This window comes from Ranitomeya variabilis, chromosome 2 (assembly GCF_051348905.1).
Source record: "Ranitomeya variabilis isolate aRanVar5 chromosome 2, aRanVar5.hap1, whole genome shotgun sequence".
NCBI classification, from domain to species: Eukaryota; Metazoa; Chordata; class Amphibia; order Anura; family Dendrobatidae; genus Ranitomeya; species Ranitomeya variabilis.
In genome coordinates, this window is record NC_135233.1 from 741,382,831 (window position 1) to 741,403,079 (window position 20,249).

Genomic DNA, 20,249 nt, shown 5'->3' on the forward strand with positions numbered 1-20,249 from the left:
TGAACATTATACACGGCAATGCCAAAAAACAACACAGCTGTGTACATTTTCTGTCATAACTCACTGTTTTTAGTCACTTCAGTGTTCGGAAACCCTTAACCCTTAGCCTCATTTATGACCCTAGATGTATAGGTAAAAGTTAGGGCTCTGGGAAAGGGGGCAAAAAACGAAAGTTCAAAAATGGAAAATTGCAAATTGGTGAAGGCGTTAAAAGAAGTGGCATGATGATGCTCGTTCTACGCCGGCTTCTCCTCAGAAGCTGCCTGCTCTGAGTCTTAGGGCTCACACTCATTTGCGATAAAAAACCGGTCCGTAATCTGGACTGAAAAAAACGGACGAGTGCCATGAAATACAGTGCGATTTTTCTCACAGAGCATCCGTATGACATGCTTATGCAATGCGTTCTCTGCAACTATTTTTCCACAATCATTTACAGGACCATTTAGTGTTCTATGCCACAGAATGGTAAGGTATCTGTAAAAAACGGATGGCATACGGATGGTCCGTATGCCATGCGATTTTTTTCTCGCACCCATTGACTTACATTGGCGAGTCTCAACCGAGATACGCAGCAAATTGCAGTATGCTGCGATTTTTTTTCTCAGGGCTCATACTCGCGTGAAATAAGGCCGAGTCTCGCATGTTAAAACCCGGCTCTGCCGCCGGCACTCCAGAGCGGAGCGTGCGGCCACATAGCAGTACATGGAGCTGCACGCTCCGCTCCCAAGTGCCGGCGGCAGAGTTGGGTGTTACCATGCGAGACTCGGACGTAATTCACACAAGTATCAGTCCGATTTCAGCTGTGAAAAAAATTGCAGATGAGATGTCACCCATTGAATAACATTGGTCCGAGTGCAGTCCGATTTTTTATCGGATTGCACTTCCGTTTTTCTCGCAAATGAGTATGAGCCCATAGTGTAAAATACCGTGTCGGTCCTGTCCCACAAGGACAAAGGCACAATGGGTTCAAGTAAACAACTGCCCTTGTTTTTTGTGAAGCAGCTTTGCCTGGGGAAGTCCAGCAGCTGTGTCGCCCTGTCGTGAAAAACTCCGCCATTACGTCCTGAAACTATTCTGGGTGACCACTACCAGACTATTTGTAGCACAATTGTCAGTCTTTTCTACTGTGCGAGAACCGAAGGCTCACAGGATGCGGAGGTGAGAAGATTAGTACACCATTATAGTAAGGAAGGACCGGCGTGCGCCACCGTGCTCTGCCCCGTGTCCTAGGACTGCTCTTATCACTGAGCCCCTCGTAATCAGCGCTGAGTTCAGCAGCAGCAGCAGCAGCTCCCGGCTCTCACGGCACATCCTCCCTCCGCCCTGCTGCTGTCCCTGTCCGTCTCTCCTCCTCCTCCTCCTCCCCAGCAGTGAGGGAGCTGCCGCTGCTATGAAGGGGAGTGTGTGCGGCTCAGGCTGCAGCCTCCCCTCTTCATGCCTATTTTAGTCACGTCTTCCCGGCTGCTGTCAGCTCCTCACTGACAAACTTTCCCGGGACGGCGGCTGGACGGAGCCAGGTAAGAGGGCGGCGGGAGGGAGCGGCGCTAAACTTCCCCTGTCCCCTCACACCCGAGCCTCTGTTATCCCTGCTGTGTATCCCGGGGTGTGCATGACTGCACTCATGTAGTGTCCCGTTCACTGTAGGACACGGTGACAAGTGCAGGAGCCGAGCTCAGCCCCCACTGTCACTCAGTAACCGGAGAGGACACGCTGAATATTTCATGAGATGTGGGGAAGCCTGTGGAAACTTTCCACCCACAGCCTGCGCTGAGGAGATGGGTGCTGCTGTCACACATGGAGGCTTCTCTGGCGACTAGACGTGCCATTTATATTCCCAATTTCAAATCACAGTGTACCTACATTTTCAGTAAAATATTCCCACTATAGTCTACTAACAGTGTCACAGAATTAACCATTAAGCTTCTGTTTACACGCACGCACACACACACACCTCTGTGCTAAAGTTTTAGGCGAGAGGGAAGCTGCAAAGTAAGGATGCTCTTATAAATATAGAAGTGTTCATGGATCATCATAAAATGCAATGTGAATGTGTGAAAGAGAAATCTAAAACCAACTGATATCTAGTGTCATTAAAATAGTGCTAGCTATTGAACCTGTTCTACGTCTGGATGGCGAGCATTTATATTGATATATGGTCTCCATCCTGGTATGTGCTGCTTTATCCTGTGCCCTAATCTTGTGATGTGCTGCTACCATCTTGCGCCCCCATCCTGTCATATGCTGCTCCCATCCTGCACCGCCTTCCTGTCATGTGCAGCCCTCATCCTTCGCCCTCATCCTGTTTTGTGCGCCTCCATCTTGTCATGTGCTACTCTCTTCCTGTGCCCTCATCCTGTCATGTCCTCCCATCCTGCGCCCCAATCCTGTCATGTGGTGCTCCCATCCTCCACCCCCATCTCATCATGTGCTCCCATCCTGTACCCCCATGCTGTCATGTGCTACTCCCATCCTGTACCCCCATGCTGTCATGTGCTACTCCCATCCTGCGCCCCCATTCTGGTATGTGCTGCCCCCATCCTGGTATGTGCTACTCCAATTCTGCGCCCCTATCCTGTCATGTGGTGCTCTCATCCTGCATCCCCATCCTGCCATGTGGTGCTGTCATCCTGCGTCCCCATCCTTTCATGTGGTGCTCACATCCTCTCATGTGCTGCTCCTATCCTGCACCCCCAATCTGTCATGTGCTGATCCCATCCTGTGCCCCCATCCTGTCATGTGCTGCTCCCATCCTGCGCCCCCATTCTGTCATGTGCAGTAAAAATTCACTGGCTTGCTGCGTTGACGTATTTTCTATATATTTTCAGTAGAAAGTGTCTCAATTGCTCCGCTGATGTATTTTATATATGCAGACCCTGTAGTATAAGGCAGCACCCCATAGGCAGACCCTGTAGTATAAGACAGCACCCCATAGGCAGACCCTGTAGTATAAGGCAGACCCTGTAGTATAAGACAGCACCCCATAGGCAGACCCTGTAGTATAAGACAGCACCCCCATAGGCAGACCCTGTAGTATAAGACAGCACCCGATAGGCAGACCCTGTAGTATAAGACAGCACCCCATAGGCAGGCCCTGTAGTATAAGGCAGCACCCCCCACAGGCAGACTCTGTAGTATAAGGCAGCACACCCCCCACAGGCAGACCCTGTAGTATAAGGCAGCACCTACCCACAGGCAGACCCTGTAGTATAAGGCAGCACCTCCCACAGGCAGACCCTGTAGTATAAGGCAGCACCCCCCTTTACAGGCAGACCCTGTAGTATAAGGCAGCACCCCCCCACAGGCAGACCCTGTAGTATAAGGGAGCACCCCCCACAGGCAGACCCTGTAGTATAAGGCAGCACCCACACACAGGCAGACACTGTAGTATAAGGCAGCACCCCCCCTTTACAGGCAGACTCTGTAGTATAAGGCATAACCCCCCCAACTGGCCGACTCTGTAGTATAAGGCAGCCCCCATAAAGAAAAACAATAAATAAATACCTCTCTTCTTCCTGGTTCCTGCACTGCTCCCTTTCACCTCCGGACCGCAGGCGTTGGGCAGTGACGTCATCGCGCCCCCTAATAATAGAAAAAACTTGGCACTCAGTAGTGAGGAAAATTATTTTGCTTCTTTTTATTGATGCATCCAGACAAAATTAACGAATAAATGTTTTCGGTCTGGCAACGTGTGACCCAAAACACCCATCCGCAGTAAACCAGTGTGGATACTAATATCGTACCAAGCAGAAAAGAATATATTACCTTGTATTAATGGCGTCCCCTCACCCCGACGCGCGTTTCGCCTCCTGCTTCTTCCGCCCCCGGTTTACTGCGGATGGGTGTTTTGGGTCACATTTATCTTTATTTGTGTTGCTGCCCTTTATAAAGCCACTGTGCTGTTTATCATAATCTTTCTATAGGCAGTTAATGCATTATCTGGGCTTTGTATGCTGGCCATACTATTGTATTATATTGTTGTAGTACCACTTTTGGTGTATATCATTATTGTATTGATCTGCTGTATCGGTGTGGGTATCTATCCATGTGGTTAAGTGACTATTTAGTACATAACAATATACCATTGAGTATACTTATATAAATAGTCTTGTATTGTGTCCCCTACGGTAAATTTTGCTTTTTTATCATGTTAATTTTAAAAGATATTAATAAACATTGGTTTTAATCGTGAATGGGATCTCTTCTTCTTCTCACATGTAACGATGTGGGATTAGTTGTGTATAGTATTGTGAAGTGCCCTGGTACTGTAAAAGACAGGTGTTGAATCAATGATAATGAGATCAGGGCTCTGTGGGGCCATATCGTCACTTGCAGGACTCTATGTTCTTCTTTAGGCCGGGATCACACATATGCGAGATACGGCCGTGTCTCGCAGGTGAAAACCCAGCTCTGGTTCTGGCACTCCGGAGCGGAGCGTGCAGCTCCATGTATTGCTGTGCGGCCGCACGCTCCGCTCCGGAGTGCCGGCGCCAGAGCTGGGTTTTCATCTGCGAGACTCGGCCGTATCTCGCGTATGTGTGATCCCGGCCTTAGGCTGGGGTCACACTAGCGTATTGCATCCGATCCGAGAGCATCGGATGCGATATGCTAATGACACTCGGCTCCTGCTCGCAGCAGAGCAGGATCCGAGTGTCATGAGTCTGTGCTCCGATTCTCTCGCACAGGGAGGATCGGAGCACCGCTGCGGAGGAGAAATGAATATCTCCTTCATTGCTGGGGTCCGCTTATAACGCACATCACTCGGATGATATCCAAGTGATGTGCGTTGTCTCACTCGCACCCATATGCTCATATAGGTGCGAGTGAGCCGAGAGTCTTCCTCGGTCTGAGACAATCGCAGCATGCTGCGATTGTCTCGGTCCGAAGAAAACGGCCGACAAAAAGTCGGCTGCTGGGAGCTGCCCCATATGTTAACATTGGTCCAAGTGCGATGTGATTTTTTTATCGCATTGCACTCGGCCGTTTAAAACGCCAGTGTGACGCCGGCCTTATACTGAAGATAGTTCTAGTTGTCCTGCTGCAGAATACATTTGGTGCCAATCAGAAGCCACCCTGATAGTATTGCATGATGAATGAGTATCTGTCTTCATAAGATGTGTCTCCCCATAGGCCAAGATGCTGATTATTTTATAGATTTGTCGAGAGACGTGTAAGTCACCCTTCATACGTCCTGATATTTCTGGTACTGGAAAAATCAGTACCGATGTTGTCGGTGTCCGTGTGCCATCTCTGTGACAAAGTGACCCCATAACATGTGGCATACGTATGTCCATGTGTCTGTGTCCTTGTGTACTGTCCATGTGCACCATCAGTGTGACAAGTACTGGAATAGAATGAAGAATACAAGTGATAGATATTTAGGTGTTAGATATGCAAAGATGTAGATAAATAGAATGTAAAACTTGAAGACAGCACTCCTCTTTAACCCCTTAATGACCCGGGGTATTTTCAGTTTTGCGTTTTCGCTCCCCTTCTTCCCAGAGCCATAACTTTTTTATTTTTCCGTCAATATGGCCATTTGAGGGCTTATTTTTTGAGGAACGCGTTGTACTTTTGAACAACACCATTGATTTTACCATGTTGTGTTCTAGAAAATGGGGAAAATGAAATTGCAAAAAAAGTGCAATCCCACACTTGTTTTTTGTTTAGCTTTTTTTGCTAGGTTCAAAAAAGGCTAAAACTGACCTGCCTTTATGATTCTCCAGGTCATTACGAGTTCATAGACACCAAACATGTCTAGGTTCTTTTTTTATCTAAGTGGTGGAAAAAAAATTCCAAACTTTGTTAAAAAAAATAAAAACACAATTTTCCGATACCCGTAGCATCTCCATTTTCCGTGATCTCAGGTCAGGTGAGGGCTTATTTTTTGCGTGCCGAGATGACGTTTTTAATGATACTATTTTGGTGCAGATATGTTCTTTTGATCGCCCGTTATTGCATTTTAATGCAATATTGTGGGGACAAAAAAAATTAATTCTAGCGTTTTGACTTTTTTATCGCTACGCCGTTTAGCGATCAGGTTAATCCTTTTTTTTATTGATAGATCGGGCAATTTTGAACGCGGCGATACCAAATATGTGTAGGTTTGATTTTTTTTTTAATTGTTTTATTTTGTATGGGGCGAAGGGGGGGTGATTTAAACTTTTATTTATTTTTTCATATTTTTAAAAACTTTTTTTTTTTATTTTGGCATGCTTCAGTAGCCTTCATGGGAGGCTAGAAGCTGCTACAGCTAGATCGCCTCTGCTACATAGAGGCGATTCTCAGATCGCTCCTATGTTGCTGAATTCCTGTATTGCCATGAGCGCCGACCACAGGGTGGTTCTCATAGCAATCCGGCATCAACAACCATAGAGGTCTGCAGGAGACCTCTGGTTGTTATGCCGATGCACTGATGACCCCCCGATCATGTGACGGGGGTCTTCGGTGCGCACATTTCCGGCAGGATGGCCGGAAAGCGCTTGATAAATGTTGCAGTCAGAGTTTGACATCGGCATTTAACTAGTTAATAGGTGCAGGTGGATCGTAATTCCACCCGTGCCAATTGCAGGTACATGTCAGCTGTTCAAAACAGCTGACATGTCCTGGCTTTGATGCGGGCTCACCGCCGGAGCCCACATGAAAGCGGGGGTTCTGCCCTTGGACGGAATAATCTGTCCGAGGGCTGAAAGGGGTTAAAGAAAAAAAATGAAGGCTCCCATTTAGAGCTGAAATGTTGCTGAAAGCCCATATGGGCTATTAACCCGTTAACTACCGCCGATACTCCTTTTAACGGCGGTAGTTAAGGGTACTTAAACCACAGCGCTGTTAATTAACAGCGCTGTGGAAAAAGTGTATATCGCCCCCCCCAAAGTTGGATTTTCTCCGGGGTCTCGGTTGCCGGGGGTAGCCGAGACCCCAGAGAACATGATTCGGGTCGGTGTTTACCGACCCCCGGGTTGCGATCACCGTTATTAACCGTATAACGGCAACCTATAAAAAAAAAAAAGCGCGATTTGCCATTTAATCTTATGCATTGAAAAGTCAAATGGCGCTACTTCCCTTTTGAGCTCTGTCGTGCGCCCAAACAGTGGTTTACCCCACATATGGAGTATCAGCGTACTCAGGACAAATTGCACAATAACATTCGTGGTCTAATTTTCCTGTTACCCTTGTGAAAATAAAAATTTGGGGGCGAAAAGATCATTTTTGTGGAAAAAATAAGATTTTTTTATTTTCACGGCTCTACGTTATAAACTGCTGTGAAGCACTTGTGGGTTCAAAGTAGTGATGGGCAGTCTGGCTCTTTTTGGTGATCTGGCTCTCATGGCTCCGCTCACCAAAAAAAGGCGGCTCTTTTTGGATCCTAAATGGATCCCTAGTAAGTATGTGTTCACAATATGTGAACACATATTTATGCTGATGTAAGGCGTCCGAAACTCCGGCCCACCTGCGTCAGAAACTCCACCCACTTGCTAGTAGCCAATTAAATTGATGAGTGAGTGGAGTTTTGTTTGGGTGGGCGGAGTTACGTCTGCCGAACACCGGGATTTTACACCCAGTGAGAGCCATTCAGGGATTTTAGTGGCTTTCACTGGGGTGCCGGCTCCCGTCGTTCCCAGCAGGGAGCAGACTCTTTGACTCAAAACGTTCGCGAACCACACATCACTAGTTCAACGTGCTCAGCACGCATCTAGATAAGTTCCTTAAGGGGTCTAGTTTCCAAAATTGTGTCACTTATGGGGGGGGGGGGCACTCCTCTTCCAAGTTCTGCCGTGCTCACAAACAGTGGTTTACCCCAACATATGGGGTATCGGCGTATTCAGGAGAAATTGCACAACACATTTTGTGGTTCATTTTTTCTTTTTACACTTGTGAGAATAAAAAGAATTGGTTCTGAAGTAAAATGTTTGTAAAAAAATAGTTAATTTTTTCTTTCCACGTTGCTTCGGTTCCTGTGAAGCACGTAATGGGTTAATAATCTTTTGAATGTGGTTTTGAGCACCTTGAGGGGTGCAGTTTTTAGAATGGTGTAACTTTTGGGTATGTCCTGTCATGTACACCCCTCAAAGTGACTTTAAAGGGAACCTGTCACCCCCCAGGGCCTATTAAGTGAAAGAGCCACCTTCAGCAGCACTAAGGCTGCATTCTGTGAAGGTGGCTCTTATGATTAATACTAGATGGTGGCCCGATTCTAACGCATCGGGTATTCTAGAATATGCATGTCCACGTAGTATATTGCCCAGTCCACGTAGTATATTGCCCAGTCCACGTAGTATATTGCCCAGTCCACGTAGTATATTGCCCAGTCCACGTAGTATATTGCCCAGTCCACGTAGTATATTGCCCAGTTATGTAGTATATTGCCCAGTGACGTAGTATATTGCCCAGCCACGTAGTATATTGCCCAGTTACGTAGTATATTGCCCAGTTAAATAGTATACAGCACAGCCACGTAGTATATTGCCCAGCCACGTAGTATACAGCACAGAGCCACGTAGTATATTGCCCAGTTACGTAGTATACAGCACAGAGCCACGTAGTATATTGCACAGCGACGTAGTATACAGCACAGAGCCACGTAGTATATTGCCCAGTGACGTAGTATACAGCACAGAGCCACGTAGTATATTGCCCAGCCAAGTAGTATATTGGCCAGTCACGTAGTATATTGCCCAGCGACGTAGTATATTCCCCAGCTACGTAGTATATTGCCCAGCTACGTAGTATATTGCCCAGCTATGTAGTATATTGCCCAGCCACATATGTCACAGGTTAAAAAATAAAAAATAAACATATACTCACCTTCCGAGGGGCCCCTTGTAGTTCTGTCGCCTGTGTTCGGTGCAGGCGGCAGCTTCCGGTCCCAGGGTGTGATGACGTCGCGGTCACATGACCGTGACGTCATGGAAGGTCCTTCTGGCATACCATCCTTGGCACCGGAACGTCGCGAGGAGCGGGAAAGGCGGCAGAAGGTGAGTATATAATGATTTTTTTATTATTATTATTTTTAACATTAGATGTTTTTACTATTGATGCCGCATAGGCAGCATCAATAGTAAAAACTTGGTCACACAGGGTTAATAGCAGCGGTAACGGAGTGAGTTACCCGTGGCATAACGCGGTCCGTTACCACTGGCATTAACCCTGTGTGAGCGGTGACTGCGGGGAGTATGGAGCGGACGCCGGGCACTGACTGCAGGGGAGTAGGGAGGGACTAATCGGACTGTGGCCGTCGCTGATTGGTCGCGGCAGCCATGACAGGCAGCTGGCGCGACCAATCAGTGACGCGGGATTTCCGTGACGGAAGTTGCCGATAGAAAGACGGAAGTACCCCTTAGACAATTATATACACTCACCGGCCACTTTATTAGGTACACCTGTCCAACTTCTTGTTAACACTTAATTTCTAATCAGCCAATCACATGGCGGCAACTCAGTGCATTTAGGCATGTAGACATGGTCAAGACAATCTCCTGCAGTTCAAACCGAGCATCAGTATGGGGAAGAAAGGTGATTTGAGTGCCTTTGAACGTGGCATGGTTGTTGGTGCCAGAAGGGCTGGTCTGAGTATTTCAGAAACTGCTGATCTACTGGGATTTTCACGCACAACCATCTCTAGAGTTTACAGAGAATGGTCCGAAAAAGAAAAAAAATCCAGTGAGCGGCAGTTCTGTGGGCGGAAATGCCTTGTTGATGCCAGAGGTCAGAGGAGAATGGGCAGACTGGTTCGAGCTGATAGAAAGGCAACAGTGACTCAAATCGCCACCCGTTACAACCAAGGTAGGCCTAAGAGCATCTCTGAACGCACAGTGCGTCGAACTTTGAGGCAGATGGGCTACAGCAGCAGAAGACCACACCGGGTACCACTCCTTTCAGCTAAGAACAGGAAACTGAGGCTACAATTTGTACAAGCTCATCGAAATTGGACAGTAGAAGATTGGAAAAACGTTGCTTGGTCTGATGAGTCTCGATTTCTGCTGCGACATTCGGATGGTAGGGTCAGAATTTGGCGTAAACAACATGAAAGCATGGATCCATCCTGCCTTGTATGGAGCATCTTTGGGATGTGCAGCCGACAAATCTGCGGCAACTGTGTGATGCCATCATGTCAATATGGACCAAAATCTCTGAGGAATGCTTCCAGCACCTTGTTGAATCTATGCCACGAAGAATTGAGGCAGTTCTGAAGGCAAAAGGGGGTCCAACCCGTTACTAGCATGGTGTACCTAATAAAGTGGCCGGTGAGTGTATATATATATATATATTGAAAAAGGCTCAGTGTGAGCCGAAACGTTGCACAGAGATGTGGGCTAAATAAACCCTACTTTTTTTCACCTTGAAAAGTGTTTGGAGTGCTGCCCTCCTTTGCTTTTTTTGTATATATATATATATATATATATATATATATATATATATATATATATATATATATATATATATATATATATATATAAAATCTCCCTAGGAATGCTGAAATAAATCACTTTTATAAATTTCAGGCCATACATGTATTGCGTCAGGGAGGTATGATTTCTCCCTGACTCAATCGCCTCGCAACCGTCCATTATCCCTCCGGGCGCCGCCTCCTCTCTGTCTCGTGCATTTCTCAGGCATGCGCCGTGCGCGCTGCCCTGGAACTTGCATCAAGTGATGTAAGTAGATCGCGCCTGTCTGTAGGTTACTGTGCACAATCCTGCAGACAGGTTCCCTTTAAGAATCATTTCTAAAGGGAATTTTATTGTGAGCCCCATCGGGGACAGCGATGATAATGTACTGTATGTAAAGCGCTGTGTAATATGATAGCGCTATATAAAAATAAAGATTATTATTTGTTGCTCTCTCAGAGGACACCATTCCTGTGTACAGGGAGTCGCAAGAGATGGCTTTAGGTCCAGTGTGCAGATGCTTCAGCTTGTGAATAAAAACGTAATAATGTGTATCAGCATGTAACAATTACATGCTGGAACTACCAGTATCCAGAGAGAATATTGATATTTAGCGATCATAAAGGGGGGGCCTTTAAAGTTGTAATTCTCTTAACCCCTTTCTGAGATTAGATGTACTATCCAGTCGAGGTGACTTGAGCCCGTATGACCATGGACGGGATAGTACGTCACATGAGATCAGCCGCGCTAACGGGGGGAGCGCGGCTGATCGCGGCCGGCTGTCAGCTGATTATCACAGCTGACACCCGCCACTATGTGTCCCGGCACTTTAACCTCCGGAACACTGCAATCAAACAAGATCGCAGCGTTTCGGTGGCAAAAGGAAGCATCGCGCAAGGAGGGGGCTCCCTGCCTGCTTCCCTGAGACCCTCAGAACAGGGCCTCCTCATGTCTCAACCCTGCAGGCCCCCGGATCCAAGATGGCCACGGGGTCCCTGCGGGTCCTTCAGCGAGGTGGCTTGTGAGCACCTGCTGAGAGCAGGCGCTGGCAAGCCTCCTGCACTGCCTGTCAGCTCGCTGATCTGACACAGTGCTCTGCAAAGTGTTAGATCAGCGATCTGACACTATATAGTGATGTCCCACCCTGGGGCAATGTAAAAAAGTAAAAAAAATATATATATATTACACTGTGTAAAAAAAATTTTTTTTTAATTCCTAAGTAAAGAAAAAAAATTAATAAATACTGTTCAAATAAATACATTTTTAAAAAAAACAATAAAAGTACACATATTTAGTATCGTCGCGTCCGTAACGACTGTACCTATAAAACTGTCCCACTAGTTAACCCGTTCAGTGAACACTGTGAAAAAAAAGAGGCAAAAAACAATGTTTTATCATCATACCGCCGAACAAAAAGTGGAATAAAATGCGATCAAAAAGACGGATATAAATAAACATGGTACCGCTGAAAACTTCATCTTGTCCTGCAAAAACGAGCAGCCACACGGCATCATCAGCAAAAAAATAAGTTATAGCCCTCAGAATAAAATTATGCAAAAATAATTATTTTTAAATAAAATATTTTTTATTGTATAAAAGCTCCAAAATATAAAAAATGATATAAATGAGGTATCGCTGTAATCGTACTGACCCGAAGAATAAAACTGCTTTATCAATTTTACCAAACGCGGAACGGTATGAACACCCCCACAAAAGAAATTCACGAATTGCTGGTTTTTGTTCATTCTGCCTAACAAAAATCAGAATAAAAAGCGATCAAAAAATGTCATGTGCCTGAAAATGGCACCAATAAAAAAACTAACTCGTCCCGCAAAAAACAAGACCTCACATGACTCTGTGGACCAAAATATGGAAAAATTATAGCTCTCAAAATGTGGTGACGCAAAAACTATTTTTTTTGCAATAAAAAGCGTCTTTTAGTGTGTGACCGCAGCCAAACATAAAAACCCGCTATAAATAGTAAATCAAACCCCCCTTTATCACCGCCTTAGTTAGGGAAAAATAATAAAATAAAAAAAATGTATTTATTTATATTTTCCTGTTAGGGTTGGGGCTAAAGTTAATGTTGGGGCTAAAGTTAGGGTTTGGGTTGGGGCTAAAGTTAGGGTTAGGATTTGGATTACGTTTATGGTTGGGTTGGGGTGTGTCAGGGTTAGGGGTGTGGTTAAGGTTGGGATTAGAGTTAAGGGTATGTTGGGGTTAGGGGTGTGTTGCGTTTGGGATTAGCGTTAGGGGTCTGTTCGGGTTAGTGGTGAGGTTAGGGTTAGGTGTGTTTTGGGGTTAGGGGTGTGTTGGGGTTAGGGTTGGAGTTAGAATTTGGGGGGTTTCCACTGTTTAGGCACATCAGGGGCTCTGCAAACGCAACATGACGTTTGATCTCAATTCCAGGCAAATTTGCGTTGAAAAAGTAAAACGGTGCTCCTTCCCTTCCGAGCTCTGCTGTGTGCCCAAACAGTGGTTTACCCCCACATATGGGGTATCAGCGTACTGAGGACAAATTGGACAACAACTTTTGGCATCCAATTTCTCCTGTTACCCTTGGGAAAATACAAAACTGGGGGCTAAAAAAATCATTTTTGTGGGAAAAAAATGATTTTTTATTTTCACAGTTCTACATTATAAACTTTAGTGAAACAATTGGGGGTTCAAAGTGCACACCACACATCTAGATAAGTTCCTTAGGTGGTCTAGTTTCCAAAATGGGGTCACTTGTTGGGGGTTTCCATTGTTTAGGCACATTAGGGGCTGTCCAAGCTTGACATGGCATCTAATCTCAATTCTAGCCAATTGGGTGTTGAAAAAGTCAAACGGTGCTCTTTCCCTTCTAAGCTCTGCCATGCGCCCAAACAGTGGTTATTCCCACATATGCGGTATCAGCGTACTCAGGAAAAATTGCACAACAACTTTTGGCATCCAATTTCTCCTGTTACCCTTGGGAAAATACAAAACTGGGGGCTAAAAAAATAATTTTTGTGTGAAAAAAATGATTATTTATTTTTACTGCTCTACATTATAACCTTTTGTGAAGCACTTGGGGGTTCAAAGTGCTCGCCACACATCTAGATAAGTTCCTTAGGGGTCTACTTTCCAAAATAGTATCATTTGTGGGGGGTTTCCACTGTTTAGGATCACATCAGAGGCTCTCCAAACCCGACATGGCGTCCTATCTCAGTTTTGCATTGAAAAGTCAAATAGCTCTTTCCCTTCCGAGCTCTGCCATGCACCCAAACAGTTGTTTACCCCCTTATATGGGGTATCGGCGTTTTCAGGACAAATTGTACAACAGGGTCCTTAAAGTTGATTTCAGGGAATTAGGCTGCAAGCTGAAAGCAAGGACCTCCAATGTGGTATTTTCCGAAATACTGCCTGTACCACGTACCACGCCAGAGAGGCAACGGGAGATTAGGGAGGTTAATAAGTGGCTCAAGAATTGGTGTAGGAAGGAGGGGTTTGGGTTCCTGCAGAACTGGGCCGACTTCTCAGTGGGCTACAGGCTCTACGCTAGGGACGGGCTGCACCTCAATGGGGAAGGTGCAGCTGTGCTGGGGGAGAAAATGGCTAGAAGGTTGGAGGAGTGTTTAAACTAGGGATTGGGGGGGAGGGTATTCAATTTATAGGAGGGGAAGATAGGGCAGATAGAGACATGGGCACAAATAAGGAAGTTGGGGGTGGTATGGGGGGTGGGGTTAGAACAGTTAATAATTTAAGAAAGAATAGAGGTACAGAGAGGAACATCAAGTGCATGTATACTAATGCCAGAAGCCTCGCCAACAAAATTGGCGAATTAGAATTAATGTTGTTGGAGCATAATTATGACATGGTGGGGATATCTGAAACATGGCTGGATGAGAGCCATGACTGGGCTGTTAACTTGCAGGGCTATAGCCTTTTCAGAAATGACCGTACAGATAAGCGAGGGGGAGGGGTGTGTCTGTATGTAAAATCGTCCTTAAAACCCATCCGGCGTGATAATATAGGTGAATTTAATGAAAATGTAGAGTCCCTGTGGGTGGAGATAAGGGGAGGGGGAAAAAATAATAAATTACTGATAGGGGTTTGTTATAAATCTCCAAAAATAATGGAAGCAATGGAGAATATCCTCGTAAAGCAAATAGATGAAGCTGCGACTCAAGGAGAAGTCATTATTATGGGGGACTTCAACTACCCTGAAATAGATTGGGGAACAGAAACCTGCAGTTCCAGCAAAGGTAATCGGTTTTTGACAACTATGAGAGACAATTACCTTTCACAACTGGTTCAGAACCCAACAAGAAGGGGGGGCACTGCTAGACCTAATATTAACCAACAGGCCAGACCGCATATCAAATATAAGGGTTGGGGTTCACTTGGGGAATAGTGATCACAAAATAATAAGTTTTCGTGTATCTTTAATAAGATGTGTAGTAGAAGGGTGACAAGGACACTAAACTTCAGGAGGGCAAATTTCCAACGGATGAGAGATGATTTTGATGCAATTAACTGGGACGATATCCTGAGACATAAAAATACACAAAGAAAATGGGAGACATTTATTAGCATCCTGGATAGGACCTGTGCACAGTATATACCGTATGGGAATAAACCTACTAGAAATAGGAGGAAACCAATATGGCTAAATAGAGCTTTAGGGGGCGCAATAAGTGACAAAAAGAAAGCATTTAGAGAATTAAAGGAAGTAGGTAGTGATGAGGCATTAAATACAGAAAATTAAATAAATTCTGTAAAAAGCAAACCAAGGCAGCAAAGATTGAGACAGAGAGACTCATTGCCAGAGAGAGTAAAAATAATCCCAAAATATTCTTTAACTACGTAAATAGTAGGAAAATAAAAAATGAAAGTGTTGGCCCCCTTAAAAATAGTCTGGGTGAAATGGTGGAGGAGGATGAGGAAAAAGCCAATATGCTAAATGACTTTTTTCATCAGTATTTACACAAGAAAATCCCATGGCAGACAATATGATCAGTGATAACAAAAATTCCCCATTAAGTGTCACATGCTTAACCCAGCAGGAAGTACGGCAGCGTCTAAAAATCACTAAAATTGACAAATCTCCGGGCCCGGATGGGATACACCCCCGAGTACTGCAGGAATTAAGTACAGTCATTGATAGACCATTATTTTTAATCTTTAAAGAGTCCATAATAACAGGGTCTGTACCACAGGACTGGCGTATAGCAAATGTGGTGCCAATATTCAAAAAGGGGACAAAAACTGAACTCGGAAATTATAGGCCAGTAAGCTTAACCTCTACTGTGGGTAAAATCCTGGAGGGCATTCTAAGGGATGCTATACTGGAGTATCTGAAGAGGAATAATCTCATGACCCAGTATCAGCACTGGTTTACTAGGGACCGTTCATGTCAGACTAATTTGATCAGCTTCTATGAAGAGGTAAGTTCCGGACTGGACCAAGGGAAGCCAGTAGATGTAGTGTATATGGACTTTTCAAAAGCTTTTGATACGGTGCCACACAAAAGGTTGATACATAATATGAGAATAATGGGGATAGGGGATAATATGTGTGAGTGGGTTGAGAGCTGGCTCAGGGATAGGAAACAAAGGGTGGTTATTAATGGAGCACACTCGGACTGGGTCACGGTTAGCAGTGGGGTACCACAGGGGTCATTATTGGGCCCTCTTCTTTTTAACATATTTATTAATGACCTTGTAGGGGGCATTCAGAGTAGAATTTCAATATTTGCAGATGACACTAAACTCTGCAGGGTAATCAATACAGGGGAGGACAATTTTATATTACAGGATGATTTATGTAAACTAGAAGCTTGGGCTGATAAATGGCAAATGAGCTTTAATGGGGATAAATGTAAGGTCATGCACTTGGGTAGAAGTAATAAGATGTATAACTATGTGCTTAATTCTAAAACTCTGGGCAAAACCGTCAATGAAAAAGACCTGGGTGTATGGGTGGATGACAAACTCATATTCAGTGGCCAGTGTCAGGCAGCTGCTACAAAGGCAAATACAATAATGGGATACATTAAAAGAGGCATAGATGCTCATGAGGAGAACATAATTTTACCTCTATACAAGTCATTAGTTCTACCACACTTAGAATGTTGTGTACAGTTCTGGTCTCCGGTGTATAAGAAAGACATAGCTGATCTAGAGCGGGTGCAGAGAAGAGCGACCAAGGTTATTAGAGGACGGGGGGTCTGCAATACCAATATAGGTTGTTACACTTGGGGTTGTTTAGTTTGGAAAAACGGAGGCTAAGGGGTGATCTTATGTTAATGTATAAATATATGAGGGGACAGTACAGAGACCTTTCTGATGATCTTTTTAATCATAGACCTGAAACAGGGACAAGGGGGCATCCTCTATGTCTGGAGGAAAGAAGGTTTAAGCATAATAACAGATGAGGATTCTTTACTGTAAGAGCAGTGAGACTATGGAACTCTCTGCCGTATGATGTTGTAATGAGTGATTCATTACTTAAATTTAAGAGGGGACTGGATACCTTTCTTGAAAAGTATAATGTTACAGGTTATATATACTAGATTCCTTGATAGGGCGTTGATCCAGGGAACTAGTCTGATTGCCGTATGTGGAGTCGGGAAGGAATTTTTTTCCCCAATGTGGAGCTTACTCTTTGCCACATGGGTTTTTTTTTGCCTTCCTCTGGATCAACATGTTAGGGCATGTTAGGTTAGGCTATGGGTTGAACTAGATGGACTTAACCCCTTCATGACCCAGCCTATTTTGGCCTTAATGACCTTGCCATTTTTTGCAATTCTGACCAGTGTCCCTTTATGAGGTAATAACTCAGGAACGCTTCAACGGATCCTTGCGGTTCTGAGATTGTTTTTTCGTGACATATTGGGCTTCATGTTAGTGGTAAATTTAGGTCGATAATTTCTGAGTTTATTTGTGAAAAAAACGGAAATTTGGCGAAAATTTTGAAAATGTCGCAATTTTCACATTTTGAATTTTTATTCTGTTAAACCAGAGAGTTATGTGACACAAAATAGTTAATAAATAACATTTCCCACATGTCTACTTTACATCAGCACAATTTTGGAAAGAAATTTTTTTTTTGCTAGGAAGTTATAAGGGTTAAAATTTGACCAGTGATTTCTCATTTTTACAACAAAATTTACAAAACCATTTTTTTTAGGGACCACCTCACATTTGAAGTCAGTTTGAGGGTTCTATATGGCTGAAAATACCCAAAAGTGACACCATTCTAAAAACTGCACCCCTCAAGGTGCTCAAAACCACATTCAAGAAGTTTATTAACCCTTCAGGTGTTTCACAACAGCAGAAGCAACATGGAAGGAAAAAGTGAACATTTAACTTTTTAGTCACAAAAATGATCTTTTAGCAACAATTGTTTTATTTTCCCAAGGGTAAAAGGAGAAACTGGACCACAAAAGTTGTTGTCCAATTTGTCCTGAGTACGTTGATACCTCATATGTGGGGGTAAACCACTGTTTGTGGGCACGGCAGGGCTCGGAAGCGAAGGAGCGCCATTTGACTTTTTCAATGAAAAATTGGCTCCAATCTTTAGCGGACACCATGTCGCGTTTGGAGAGCCCCCGTGTGCCTAAACATTGGAGTTCCCCCACAAGTGACCCCATTTTGGAAACTAGACGCCCCAAGGAACTTATCTAGATGCATAGTGAGCACTTTAATCCCCCAGGTGCTTCACAAATTGATCCGTAAAAATGAAAAAGTACTTTTTTTTCACAAAAAAATTTTTTTGCCTCAATTTTTTCATTTTCACATGGGCAACAGGATAAAATGGATCCTAAAATTTGTTGGGCAATTTCTCCTGAGTACGCCGATACCTCATATGTGGGGGTAAACCACTGTTTGGGTGCACGGCAAGGCTCGGAAGGGAAGGCGCGCCATTTGACTTTTTGAATGAAAAATTATCTCCATCGTTAGCGGACACCATGTCGCGTTTGGAGAGACCCTGTGTGCCTAAACATTGAAGCTCCCCTACAAGTGACCCCATTTTGGAAACTAGACCCCCCAAGGAACTAATCTAGATGTATAGTGAGCACTTAAAACCCCCAGGTGCTTCACAGAAGTTTATAACGCAGAGCCATGAAAATAAAAAAATATTTTTCTTTCCTCAAAAATGATTTTTAGCCCGGAGTGTTTTATTTTCCCAAGGATAATAGGAGAAATTGGACCCCAAATGTTGTTGTCCAGTTTGTCCTGAGTACGATGATACCCCATATGTGGGGGTAAACCACTGTTTGGGCGCACGGCAGAGCTCGGAAGGGAAGGCACGCCATTTGGCTTTTTGAATGGAAAATTAGCTCCAATCATTAGCGGACACCATGTCGCGTTTGGAGAGCCCCTGTGTGCCTAAACATTGGAGCTCCCCCACAAGTGACCCCATTTTGGAAACTAGACCTCCCAAGGAACTAATCTAGATGTGTGGTGAGCACTTTGAACCCTCAAGTGCTTCACAGAAGTTTATAACGCAGAGCCATGAAAATATAAAATTATTTTTCTTTCCTCAAAAATGATTTTTTAACCCACAATTTTTTATTTTCCCAAGGGTAACAGGAGAAATTGGACCCCAAAAGTTGTTGTGCAGTTTCTCCTGAGTACGCTGATACCCCATATGTGGGGGTAAACCACTGTTTTGGCACACGTCGGGGAGCGGAAGGGAAGTAGTGACGTTTTGAAATGCAGACTTTAATGGAATGCTCTGCGGGCGTCACGTTGCGTTTGCAGAGCCCCTGATGTGCCTAAACAGTAGGAACTCCCCACAATTGACCCCACTTTGGAAACTAGACCCCCAAGGGAACTTTTCTAGATGTGTGGTGAGCACTTTGAACCCCCAAGTGCTTCACAGAAGTTTATAACGCAGAGACGTGAAAATAAAAAATGTGTTTTCTTTCCTCAAAAATATTTTTTTAGCCCAGAATTTTTTAATTTTCCCAAGGGTAACAGGAAAAATTTGACCCCAAAAGTTGTTGTCCAGTTTCTCCTGAGTACGCTGATACCCCATATGTGGGGGTAAACCACTGTTTGGGCACATGGCGGGGCTCGGAAGGGAAGTAGTGACGATTTGGAATGCAGACTTTGATGGAATGGTCTGCGGGAATCATGTTATGTTTGCAGAGCCCCTGATTTGCCTAAACAGTAGAAACCCCCCACAAGTTACCCCATTTTGGAAACTAGACCCCCCAAGGAACTTATCTAGATGTGTGGTGAGCACGTTCAACCCCCAAGTGCTTCACAGAAGTTTACAACGCAGAGCCGTGAAAATAAAAAATCATTTTTCTTTCCTCAAAAAAGATGTTTTAGCAAGCAATTGTTTATTTTCACAAGGGTAACAGGAGAAATTGGACCCCAATATTTGTTGCCCAGTTTGTTGTGAGTACGCTGGTACCCCATATGTGGGGGTAAACCACTGTTTGGGCGCACGTCAGGGCTCGGAAGGGAAGTAGTGACATTTGAAATGCAGACTTTGATGGAATGGTCTGCGGGCGTCACGTTGCATTTGCAGAGCCCCTGATGTGCCTAAACAGTAGAAACACCCCACAAGTGACCCCATTTTGGAAACTAGACCCCAAAAGGATCTTATCTAGATGTGTGGTGAACACTTTCAACCCCCAAGTGTTTCACATAAGTTTTATAACGTAGAGCCGTGAAAATAAAAAATAATTGTTCTTTCCTCAAAATTATGTTTTAGCAAGTATTTTTTTATTTTTGCAAGGGTAACAGGAGAAATTGGACCCCAATAGTTGTTGCCCAGTTTGTCCTGAGTACGCTGGTATCCCATATGTGGGGGTAAACCACTGTTTGGGCGCACGTCGGGGCTTGGAAGGGAGGGCGCACCATTTGACTTTTTGAACGCAAG

General features: G+C 44.5%; 1 protein-coding gene across 4 annotated transcripts in view; it reads left to right on the forward strand.

Moving 5' to 3' along the window:
* Nucleotides 1-1,349: 1,349 nt before the first annotated feature.
* The window catches only part of POPDC1 (popeye domain cAMP effector 1), a 227,341-nt gene continuing 208,441 nt past the window's right edge, over nt 1,350-20,249 (forward strand). For 2 of the 4 annotated variants that reach the window (XM_077289645.1, XM_077289643.1), the window contains exon 1: nt 1,352-1,517. The gene's annotated coding sequence lies outside the window, so the exon portion shown is untranslated. Of the gene's footprint in view, nt 1,518-20,249 lie in introns of all 4 variants that reach the window. The other 2 variants (XM_077289644.1, XM_077289642.1) reach the window with 2 other exon arrangements.